This window comes from Ascaphus truei, chromosome 7 (assembly GCF_040206685.1).
Source record: "Ascaphus truei isolate aAscTru1 chromosome 7, aAscTru1.hap1, whole genome shotgun sequence".
In the NCBI taxonomy this organism is placed as follows: domain Eukaryota; kingdom Metazoa; phylum Chordata; class Amphibia; order Anura; family Ascaphidae; genus Ascaphus; species Ascaphus truei.
The window spans coordinates 13,195,329-13,205,886 of record NC_134489.1 but is presented as its reverse complement, the minus strand read 5'-3'; the positions used below and the strand labels follow the sequence as shown (position 1 = coordinate 13,205,886).

Sequence of the window (10,558 nt, the reverse complement as noted above, 5' to 3'; positions counted from 1 at the left end):
GGTTCATGCAGCAGGGATGATAAGAAGATTCCATTTAAACTTCTCAGACAATCCTTCATGGAGTCGCCCGGAGGTCGCTCCTAGAGGGGGGGGGGGGGGGGCGTTTGTGAAGATTCGCCATTCCAGCGGTTCTGTCCCCTTAACCCTCACCTGTCCATCAGGTTCCAGAAGCACTCAAAGAGGGCATCCCAGCGGTGGTTTGCAAGCGCAGCGCACAAGCAGTGCGTGGGCTCCGTCGGTCTCTGGGGACCCTATGTCCAGGGTACACTCTCCCCCCAGCGGCAATAACGTGTGACACACGTATGCACTCTCTCCAGCATTCCGTGGTCTCCACCCCCCCGACTACGCCCTCGTTATGACGACGGAGGTACGCAGCACAGCGGTCGCGCGCATCCCTCCCCCCTATCTATCTTTCTATCTATACATAGATAGATCTATCTATGTATCTATCTATCTATATATCTACTATCTATGTATGTATCTATATATCTACTATGTATCTATGTATGTATCTATCTATCTATCTACTATGTATCTATGTATGTATCTATCTATCTATCTACTATGTATCTATGTATCTATCTATCTATACACATATAGCTACTACAGGCAGTCCTCGGTTAAACCGACATAGGGCCTCATGCAGTAAGCGTTGATAAGGGAAATATGGCCATGTTATAGCCAAAATTGGGTTTGAGATTCAGTAAGCGCCGATAAGTGCTTCATATCGCCAGGTTTCGGAGCCGATAATTTGGTTATGGCCAGTCGCCTGCCGATAAGCCTGTTTTCGACACTGATCGCCACTTTTTTAAATCGGCTGGATTCAACAAAAAAAAACAGCTTATCGGGGCTGATCGGCACTACGAAATTGAGATGTTATGGCCGATTTCTCCCGCCAACTAAAGTTGGCATTTTGGACGGGGGAACGATCGCTAAGGCTGCCGGAACGGCACTTAGAAAAAAAAAATCTTCTGTACATCAATGGAAGTCAATGGAGCGGGGACGTATAACAGTATAGTACTGTTTACGTTTCATTGCTCACAATACAAGGGGGATTTGCATTACAGTGTGGGGGCATTCCCTGCATTGTGTCACAGCTGATGTGTCTTATTTGCATAACATTCGACTTTTACATGTTTTCAGCATTTGCGGGTCACATTACTCATCATGTGATGATGTGGCAAGGGAAAATACTATACTACACTCTTAAAGGAGAACCTCACATCATATCACACATTTTACTCAACTCAGCGTCAATTATTTACATGATGTCACACATGTCACACATGTCACACATACACAGTATATTCATCTTCCTTTACATTACACAATGCTTGTAATGTGACACGCATCTTTAAACGTTCATGTACATCTGTCTTCTCATGTTTACATATACTTTTGGGTCCTCCCTATTTTCATGACGTCACTTATTGGACGCTCAATCACATTGCATGTTTACATTGTAACCGTTGCATTACAAGCACTTCAACCTAACTTATACACACATGTACAGTAATTCATCATTGGGACACCTTGTAAACTCATTCTATACCAACTATCCTCCTTACACAAATGCATGCATATGCACACGACTATTCATTGTTGCCAACATGTCACAATAACATGGATAATTACACATGTTACACAAAACTTTTCCCACGTCAATCTCAGCCTTTTTGTCTCATTACATGACTGACTCTTGCGTTCACAAGTGTTACATGCATTGCACATGCAACTATTTATTTGCAAGCAATCTTTGTACAAAGCTTCACGTCACATCATTGCCAAATATCATCATTCCCTGCAGAATACACACAACAAATACTTAGAACAACAAGTGCACACAGCTTGCCACAGAAGTACTTTATTATGTTAATGTAACACCTTGCATTTTACTATGTCACCTGACATCATCACATACCTATTTAAAGGACGCACATTACCTGCTCATTCACAGCTACTCATTTCAAAATGTTGAGATTGTTTAGGAGACGGAGGAACATTCTTTTCTATGACATGCTTGATGATGAAGACAATCATATAGGGCAAGGGAGGGACACACCGAGGGACAGTGACAGTGACGCGGATACGACAGGGACAGGGAGAGGGACAGGCCGAGGGACAGGTAGAGGGACAGGAGATCAGAGGAGAAGACAGAGGAGACAACTTGTGCCTCGTCCGCGTCTGTACAGGGAGAGAACCCTGTTAGATGGGATGAGTGAGGAGGAGATTGTAAGTCGCTATCGTTTGAGTTCAGCAGCAATCTTAGCTCTTTATGAGGAGATAAGGGGGGATTTAGATTTTTTCACAGCCAGAGGTCGTGCAGTCCCTGGGCTTGTTAAAATGCTGTGCTCATTACATTATCTTGCTTCCGCGTCATACCAGACAACTGTGGGCATAGTGGGCGGGGTCTCGCAATCTACATTCTCGCGGGCCTTGACCCAGTTTCTCTATGCACTCAATAGACGCGCTAGGAATTATATTCATTTTCCTACAGAGGCGACAGAGTGGCTGGAAGTCAGGACTGGCTTTTATAATATAGCAGGGATACCATGTGTGCTGGGTGCAATCGATTGCACACATGTTGCTTTGATTGCACCTAGTCAGAGTGAGCATGTGTACCGCAATCGGAAGCACTACCATTCACTCAATGTACAGGTGGTATGTGATGCCACGATGAGGATAATGCATGTGGTACCCAAGTTCCCTGGTTCCAGTCACGATTCCTCTATCCTGAGGAACTCTTCAGTCTTCCATGCGTTCGAAGAGGGACATTTTGAACCTGGTTGGCTGCTGGGTGAGTACATATTTACATGTTCTAACACAAAACACATGTTGATTTAGGAATGTTGGCATTGTACAATTTGATCACTAATGTCAGCTTATGTGTGCTCCATTCATTATAGGTGACTCAGGATACGGAATTAGGCCGTGGCTCTTGACTCCGGTGCTAAACCCTCAAACTGAAGCAGAGGACAGGTACAATGCAGCCCATATATCTACAAGATCTGTTATAGAGAGGACATTTGGCCTACTCAAGACCAGGTTTAGGTGTCTGGACAGAACTGGTGGGGCTCTTCTATACAAGCCTCAAAAAGTGTCTGATATTATCCTTGCCTGTTGCATTTTGCACAATGTTGCACTCAGGCACAATGTACAGTCAGACCTAGCTGAGGCTTTGGTAGACGAGCATCCCACCCATGTAGCTGCTGAAAATGAACAAACAGCCAGTGGTGGCCAGACACGACAGAATCTCATCAATTCATTTTTTTCTTGTAAGTACAAACTCATATGTTCCTAGTACTACTTTTATAGTTTAATTATGTTATATTAACAATAATGTTTCTTTATATAACCTTCTGTTAGGACACAGATGAATATGGGTTGCACACCTTTCTTTTCTCTGCTGTGTGCACAAAGGGATGTGGCACCGGTATGTTATTGTTGCACAGGTTATATAATCCCTCTTCAATTGTACTTTAGTTGTGTGTATGTGAATACAACTTGGGTAACAAAGCAATAATATTTTAGCATTGTGTTATTCCTTATGCTAAGACAAAACACATATTATGCCCATAATCATTCATGCTTCTAGTATGCTTACATACAATGTTATTGGTGCAGTGTAACATGTACATCCATATGATGTGTACACCAGGCTGATTTACATTTTGAATGTCATGAAATATACATGGTGTTGTACATTTAACACCAAATACACACTTTGCTGTGTTGTTTACGGTACTGAAGATGGCATGTCAATGTTTGCAATTTATATATTGTTCCTTTGCATTATAGGTATATCTCCAGTATGACTGATCATGGTATGTATATTTGCTGACATCTCTCATAAGATGTGCCTACCTCAATCTTCCTATAATTATTGGAACTAAAAACCCAACATATTGGTTTAAACACAAATGTTACATATATGTACTTTCTGTATCATGTATATGCATTTAGCTACTCTTGAGCTTTCATGTGCATTGTATTACAAAATGATTACTCACATTTCATCACATTTTATGTATGTTTCCTTATAATTTCCATTAATGTAATATAGAGGTGGTTGGAGAAAAGGGGATAACTGTACTTATTTGTTTACTTACGGGAGCACATTCATCACTAGCATAGACACACTTTTTAAGACAACTGTTTGTGTCTCTATCAATTGGTGTAGGATCCATGTATAACACCGACAAATGATAACACCAGCTTTATTATGGTAGCTTATATCATCATATTGACTATACTATGTATTTCTAAACGATTAATAAACACAGTAAACTATAGTTAGTTAGGTTAATGAAATATACACAGAAACGTACTTCATAACATGATGGTGATGTCATATTCAGAACATCATGCATTGGAGGGGACCATAACATCTGGCCAGTAACATTATTTGCTACAGTCCCAAACCATTTTATCTACATACCCATGTAACAAGAGATTTTAAAAATAAATGGCTACTTGGTTGTAAGTGTCCTTTACATTGGGAGAAGGAGTGGCTCACTGAGTAAAGACACACACTGGCACTGATAGTTTGAAGCAGGGGAGTCTGGTTCAATTCCCGGTGTGGGCTCCTTGTGACCTTTGCCAAGTCACTTTATCTCCCTGTGCCTCATGCGGCAAAAAAACATTTGTACGTTCCACGGGCCAGGGACCTCAGGCTGAAACATGTGTCTGTAAATCGCTGCGTACAACTAGCAGCCCTATACATGAACATGCTCATATTATTATTATTATTGTTACATAGTTTCGACAGTCATACGTTCCATTACATATTAGAATACACAAATGTGTTAGCAGAGTGGGAATGGTTGTTATATATAAAACACACCATGTCATAAAATGTTAGTAGTCATTAAAGAACACTCAATAAAAATTCATGAGGCACTCTTTTGCAACATCATTATGTTAATTAAGTGCTTATGCAATATAGGCATAAGGGTATCACATTTTTAATTGTTTGTTAATAAGCGCTGCAAGCAATATAAAATTAGTTCCATATGTAGTATAGTAGTCGGTGGCTCCTCCTCACAATCATCTCATATAAAGGTAGACTCTTCTGAAATCATACATTGATCCGATTGTATGTTCCCCGACATCTCTGAAATACAGCAAACACATGATGGTCAAAGATGGCACCTTACTAGATATGCATCCGTGACAACGCGTTACGCAGCTCTATATGATTGTGTACATACACACGTCAGTCACTTATATGTTAGAAGTAAAACTGTTCATCAGTATGTAATGTTTCTTTAAATTTGTAGCAGGCATAACTATGTATAAGAAGTGAACGTTGCCTGTATACTGAAAGATGTGCGCGCACATCTTTGTGTGCGCACGCACTTCACGCTTGGCTCCACTAACTGTTAGCGCATGCGCAAAACAAAGCGTACGTTGTGCGTTCAATACATGTTGAAAATACCAGTAAACATAACATCTTTATTTCAAATACAATGAAGACAAAACTACATTCGTTCTAAACGAGTACATCTGTATTCTTTTTAAACAGACGTGTTTGAACAGAAAGCACGGCCGATAACACAATGCGCAAATGCAATACGTGTGACGTCATGTTAAGCCAGCGTGAAACGCACGCTAACACTCCTCCCACTCAATTAACATTCGGCTAACGCCCAGGGTACGCCTACAAACACTGAGCCGCACGCATCACACACTGCAGTTACCGTTACTATAACAAAACATGACAGCCAATAGGCTTTGAGGCGCGCACGTCGCTTGGGGGCGGGACTTACATCACTAATCCTTTTTAAGGACGCCTTGGCCCATGACAAGGGTCCCACGTCATACGTGGTGGACCCGGTTTTCAATGTTGTAGATGTTGCATGATAACAAAACAGGTATGTGTTAGAGTAATGGTAAAATGTTGCTAATATGTTTAAAGGGATAGGAAAGTACGTATATTTATTCCGTCAGCAATGTGTACTACTCTTTCAGGTCCTACTATATTGTATTAGGAAACAATTTGTTTGTGATCGCTACATGTTATGCAGTCTGCAATGTTACGCTGTATCCACGCATTGAAAGTGAAAATGGTGGTTACAAAAAAAAAAAAAATTTAAACGCAGAGTCAACGCATAACGATTATTATATTTACCATTCTTCTAGAATTAACTCTTCGCCTGGCTGCAACTGGTCGCTCCAGAAATGCAAGCCATTTTCATCCACGCTTAACCCAACCGCTGAATCCAGTATGGCACATATCTCCTCCAGGATGCGCTCATAGGAATCGCCACTGCTTTCTTCAAATAATTGGTCGGGAGGTAGGTTCATTTCTTCCGGTTCCCATTCCAATGCATTTTCAGCTGAAAGGCTTGGTACATAATCATAGTACTTTTGTTCTTGTACAATGTGGGTTTCAGGAATGGAGGCTGCAGATATTGCAGCACGTATCGATTCAAACGGATCAGTAGTAGCGGATACATTGCTATTGCCATTAGGAATAAATATGCCTTTCACGACAATATAAGTGCCGTCTTTCAGGAGAAATTGTTTTTCCGGGGCAATCTTCCAGAAACCATAGGTGTGTTGTAGCTTATCCTGGTCACGTTCAAAAAAGTCATTACTTGATAAAGTGAATCTTATTGAGGAATTAAAATTCCGTGCATGCTTACGGTCTTGGTAATAAGGATATTTTGCTCGAATGAAATCATCGATTTGGCGTGTGCTTGCTTTCTGTCCGCGACTGTTCAAGATGGCTTCACAGATCATGTACTAAAAGGGGATTAATATTGTTAACGAATTCATCAGCCATGTCTGAGTAGCACAAAAGCTGTGTGCAGGTCTGTGTTATTTGCTCATCAAAATGAATGTGCTGAATGGCTAACAAACTCCTGTTTTTCCTTGTCAAGGTCAACAAAAGTAACTACTTTGACTCCTTATTTCAAACGCCAATTGGATTTGTTTGTCTAATTGGGTTAACAGTTGTGGTTCGTGATATGGGACTGTGGGAGAAACATTTCTCCTTCTTTTATCTCGTTTGTGAAAAACATCCCTAGACTGTGAATGCGTTCACATAGTGTTTTTTTGAAAACTAACAAAGACCAGTGTGTGAAAATATTTCTTAGCCAGGCATATCAGTAAAAACACACCTGCAAAAAGAAATGTTTTTTCCCCGCTTACATTTCTGTGTGTATGTGAAAGTCTGGTTAACTCCCTGTCTGCATGAGTTTAAATACGTGTGTATATATATATATATATATATATATATATATATATATATATATATATATATATATATATATATATATATATATAATATATCTCTTATAAAAATATATATATATTTATATATAATATTTTTTTTTTTTTTATATTGCAGGAGTACACACAACATTGATGGCATTAAGTATACCTTGTATGAAACCTATTTAAATGGTGAGAAACATGATTGAATGAAGTAATAAACATTTGTTTAAGCACAATACTGTTAGAGTCTCATACTTAGGATATTTCTCAAACATTAGGCCTGTATTATTAAAATAGTGTGCTTTCACAAGGAAGCATGAAGTGTATTAGTTTGTGTATACCAGTTTATATAGTAATATATATATATATATATATATATATATATATATATATATATATATATATATATATATATACACACATATATACATATATATACACACATATATACATATATATACACACATATATACATATATATATATATATACACATATATACATATATATATACACATATATACATATATATATATATATATACACACTCACACACTCACACTCACACTCACACTCACTCAGTGTGTGTGTGTGTGTGTGTGTGTATATATATTATTATACATTCTGAGATGTTATAGAAACGAACACACAACTGATTAAAGGACAAAATTACAATGGCCAAGCAAGGCAAAGGTAAGTAATAATTTACACATAATCCTGCTGTACACGTACAAGAAAGATGTTTGCACTTACTTAGGTGTTTTAATAATTGCATGTGACTAATATGCATATGCAATTCTTACATCAATTAACACACCCAAATGCAATGTTTTGCTGCAAAGTCAATGGCAGCTTCTCTAAACTTAGCAACTGGCTCCTGGTGGACCATTACTGAACAGACGATTACAACATAAATATTTATAACACAATTAATTATGAGTGTTAACATTTCCAAAACTTCACGTGTACAAGAACATAGTTGAAAGTTTGGAAACAACACAGTCTTCAGCATACATACAATAGTAATTAGATAATCTGAAGTCAACAAAACAAGGCCAAACACATATTTTCTGAATTATAACATTTATTTTTTTTGTTCCTTTTGCGAGCGAGTAACAGGCCTGCTTGTTGTCTCTTGAATTTTCCTTTTTCTTTTGCCACCAACTTTAGGCACAACAGAGCCACTTTGAGTGGCCTCTGGCACTTCACGGGCAGGGCTTGTGGCCAGTGACTGTTCACCTACGGGGCTTGTGGCCAGTGACTCACCTACAGGGCTTGTGGCCAGTGACTCACCTACAGGGCTTTTGGGCAGTGATTCACCTACAGGGCTTTTGGGCAGCGATTCACCTACAGGGCTTTTGGGCAGCGATTCACCTACAGGGCTTTTGGGCAGCGACTCACCTACAGGGCTTTTGGGCAGCGATTCACCTACAGGGCTTTTGGGCAGCGACTCACCTACAGGGCTTTTGGGTAGTGACTGTTCACGGACAGGGCTTGTGCCCAGTGACACATGTGAGCAAGTTGGTAGACACTGCACAAGTGATGGTTGGTCTGTTTCATGTGTGTCTTGTTTTGTTTTTGTCGCCTCCTTTGTAGGTGTCTGCTGCTGAATTTGTACAGATGGCAGCGGTAGGATGTCATCAGGAACCTGCACAGCAATGTCTGCTACTTGACCGGTAACATTTGGGCCTGGTGAATGAATATCAGATGAATGTGGTGAAAACTGACCTGCATGAACAGATCCTGGCTGGGAGGTGTTGAATTGTGGTACATTAGTCATTCTCCAGTAATTAGCTTGTGTTTGCTGAACAACTAATGCTTCGAATGAGGTGTTGATTTTTTGCAACTGTTTAGGCACTTCAATGAAGACTCTGTGGAGATGTGCCAATTGTGATACTGTTTCTTCCTGCAGTCCAATCATCCTTTCCAGCACTGTCATCATGTCTGAATGGCGACGATTTTCTGCGTCCACTATTTTTCCCTCTGAAGCTACAATTGCATCGTATGTGGAAGTTGATGGACGATTTGGCGGTACAACAGTTTCTATTGGCACCTCTTCATGGTCACATGATTGTATTTCAGTCTCTTCTGTGGCGTCATCCTCATCATACTCATCATCCTCATCACCATGATGTTCTAAAAAGAAATGTACACATTATTAAATGGCATGTTAATGTATGCTGTGTTACTATGTAATTGTACTGTGTCCTAAGTAACACCTAACATGTTAGCATACGTTTTATAACCTCATTAAAAACTACCTTGACTTACGAATAATGTTTGGACTCAGTATGAAATATGAATGAATGAAAAGTTGCTCTAAACTCAGAAGTCCTACATGATAATTAACATCACTAACACAATACATGTTGCCTTACACTTAATTTTCACTGACACTAAGTAATCCTATTTAAAGAAGATGTGCAAAACAAATAATGCACATGACAACATAACATATAGAAGAGCACATATTATATGGCCAGCAAATGATACACTCACCTTCTAGTAGTGTTGAGCTGGCTGACCCAGGTGAAGACACTTGTTCCATCTCAGGTGACACATGTCCTCCAGGGGCAACTATATATAACAATAACATAAGTTTTACATTTACATGTGTAAATATTGAACAAACACTTATTGTATGTTCTGTATTTATGATTAACTAACAACATCAGTTCCTTAACCGAAAATGTGTGTGAAAGTGAACATAAATAGTTGTAATAACACTGTACATGCCTGTGTACTTAGAATTTTTGAGTTCCCTAACATACAACATACTATGTTTCTGCAGTAAAGCGTGAGGATAAATAGATTAAATGAGTACCTAAAAATCATATGTTGTGTAGTGATATCAGTATCATAATGTACATAACTATCATGAGATGACCATTCACAATGGTTATCATGAAGGTGGTCATATTGCAAAAAGTGTTGTTTTTGGTAGAGGATATGTGTGGTACATTAATCGAAGATGTGGCACACCTGAATGTGGCTGTGACTCAACAAGACAACACATGCAGTGTGTGATAATGTGTCTTTCATAGTAGTTCAACTATAGATATGAGTGAACTAATGTGTGACGTACGCTTTGATAAGTAATGAGTTGTTGGGGCATTTAGTAGCTAGAGTTAAGCTTTCAAATGAGTGTGATTAACTTCAGTTGTGCTATTCAGGTTGTAAGAAAGGTATTCCCTTCCCCAAAAAGCCTAATCAGCCACACCTTTCAATGACTTGAAACAGGTGCAAATGGTGTGAACTAAGTTGACCGTGAAATGAGGCTGTAATTAGTGTGTGTGCTGAACCCCACCCCCTCTGTTGAAGTGTATGCTGTGATGAGA

The 10,558-nt window shown here is 39.3% G+C and overlaps 1 long non-coding RNA gene across 1 annotated transcript; it reads left to right on the top strand.

Moving 5' to 3' along the window:
* Positions 1–6,146: 6,146 nt before the first annotated feature.
* LOC142498483 (uncharacterized) lies at positions 6,147–9,475 on the top strand. The gene is made up of 4 exons (XR_012802433.1): positions 6,147–6,296; positions 7,355–7,410; positions 8,817–8,896; positions 9,133–9,475. It is a non-coding gene; the product is annotated as an uncharacterized LOC142498483 (long non-coding RNA).
* Positions 9,476–10,558: the final 1,083 nt, after the last annotated feature.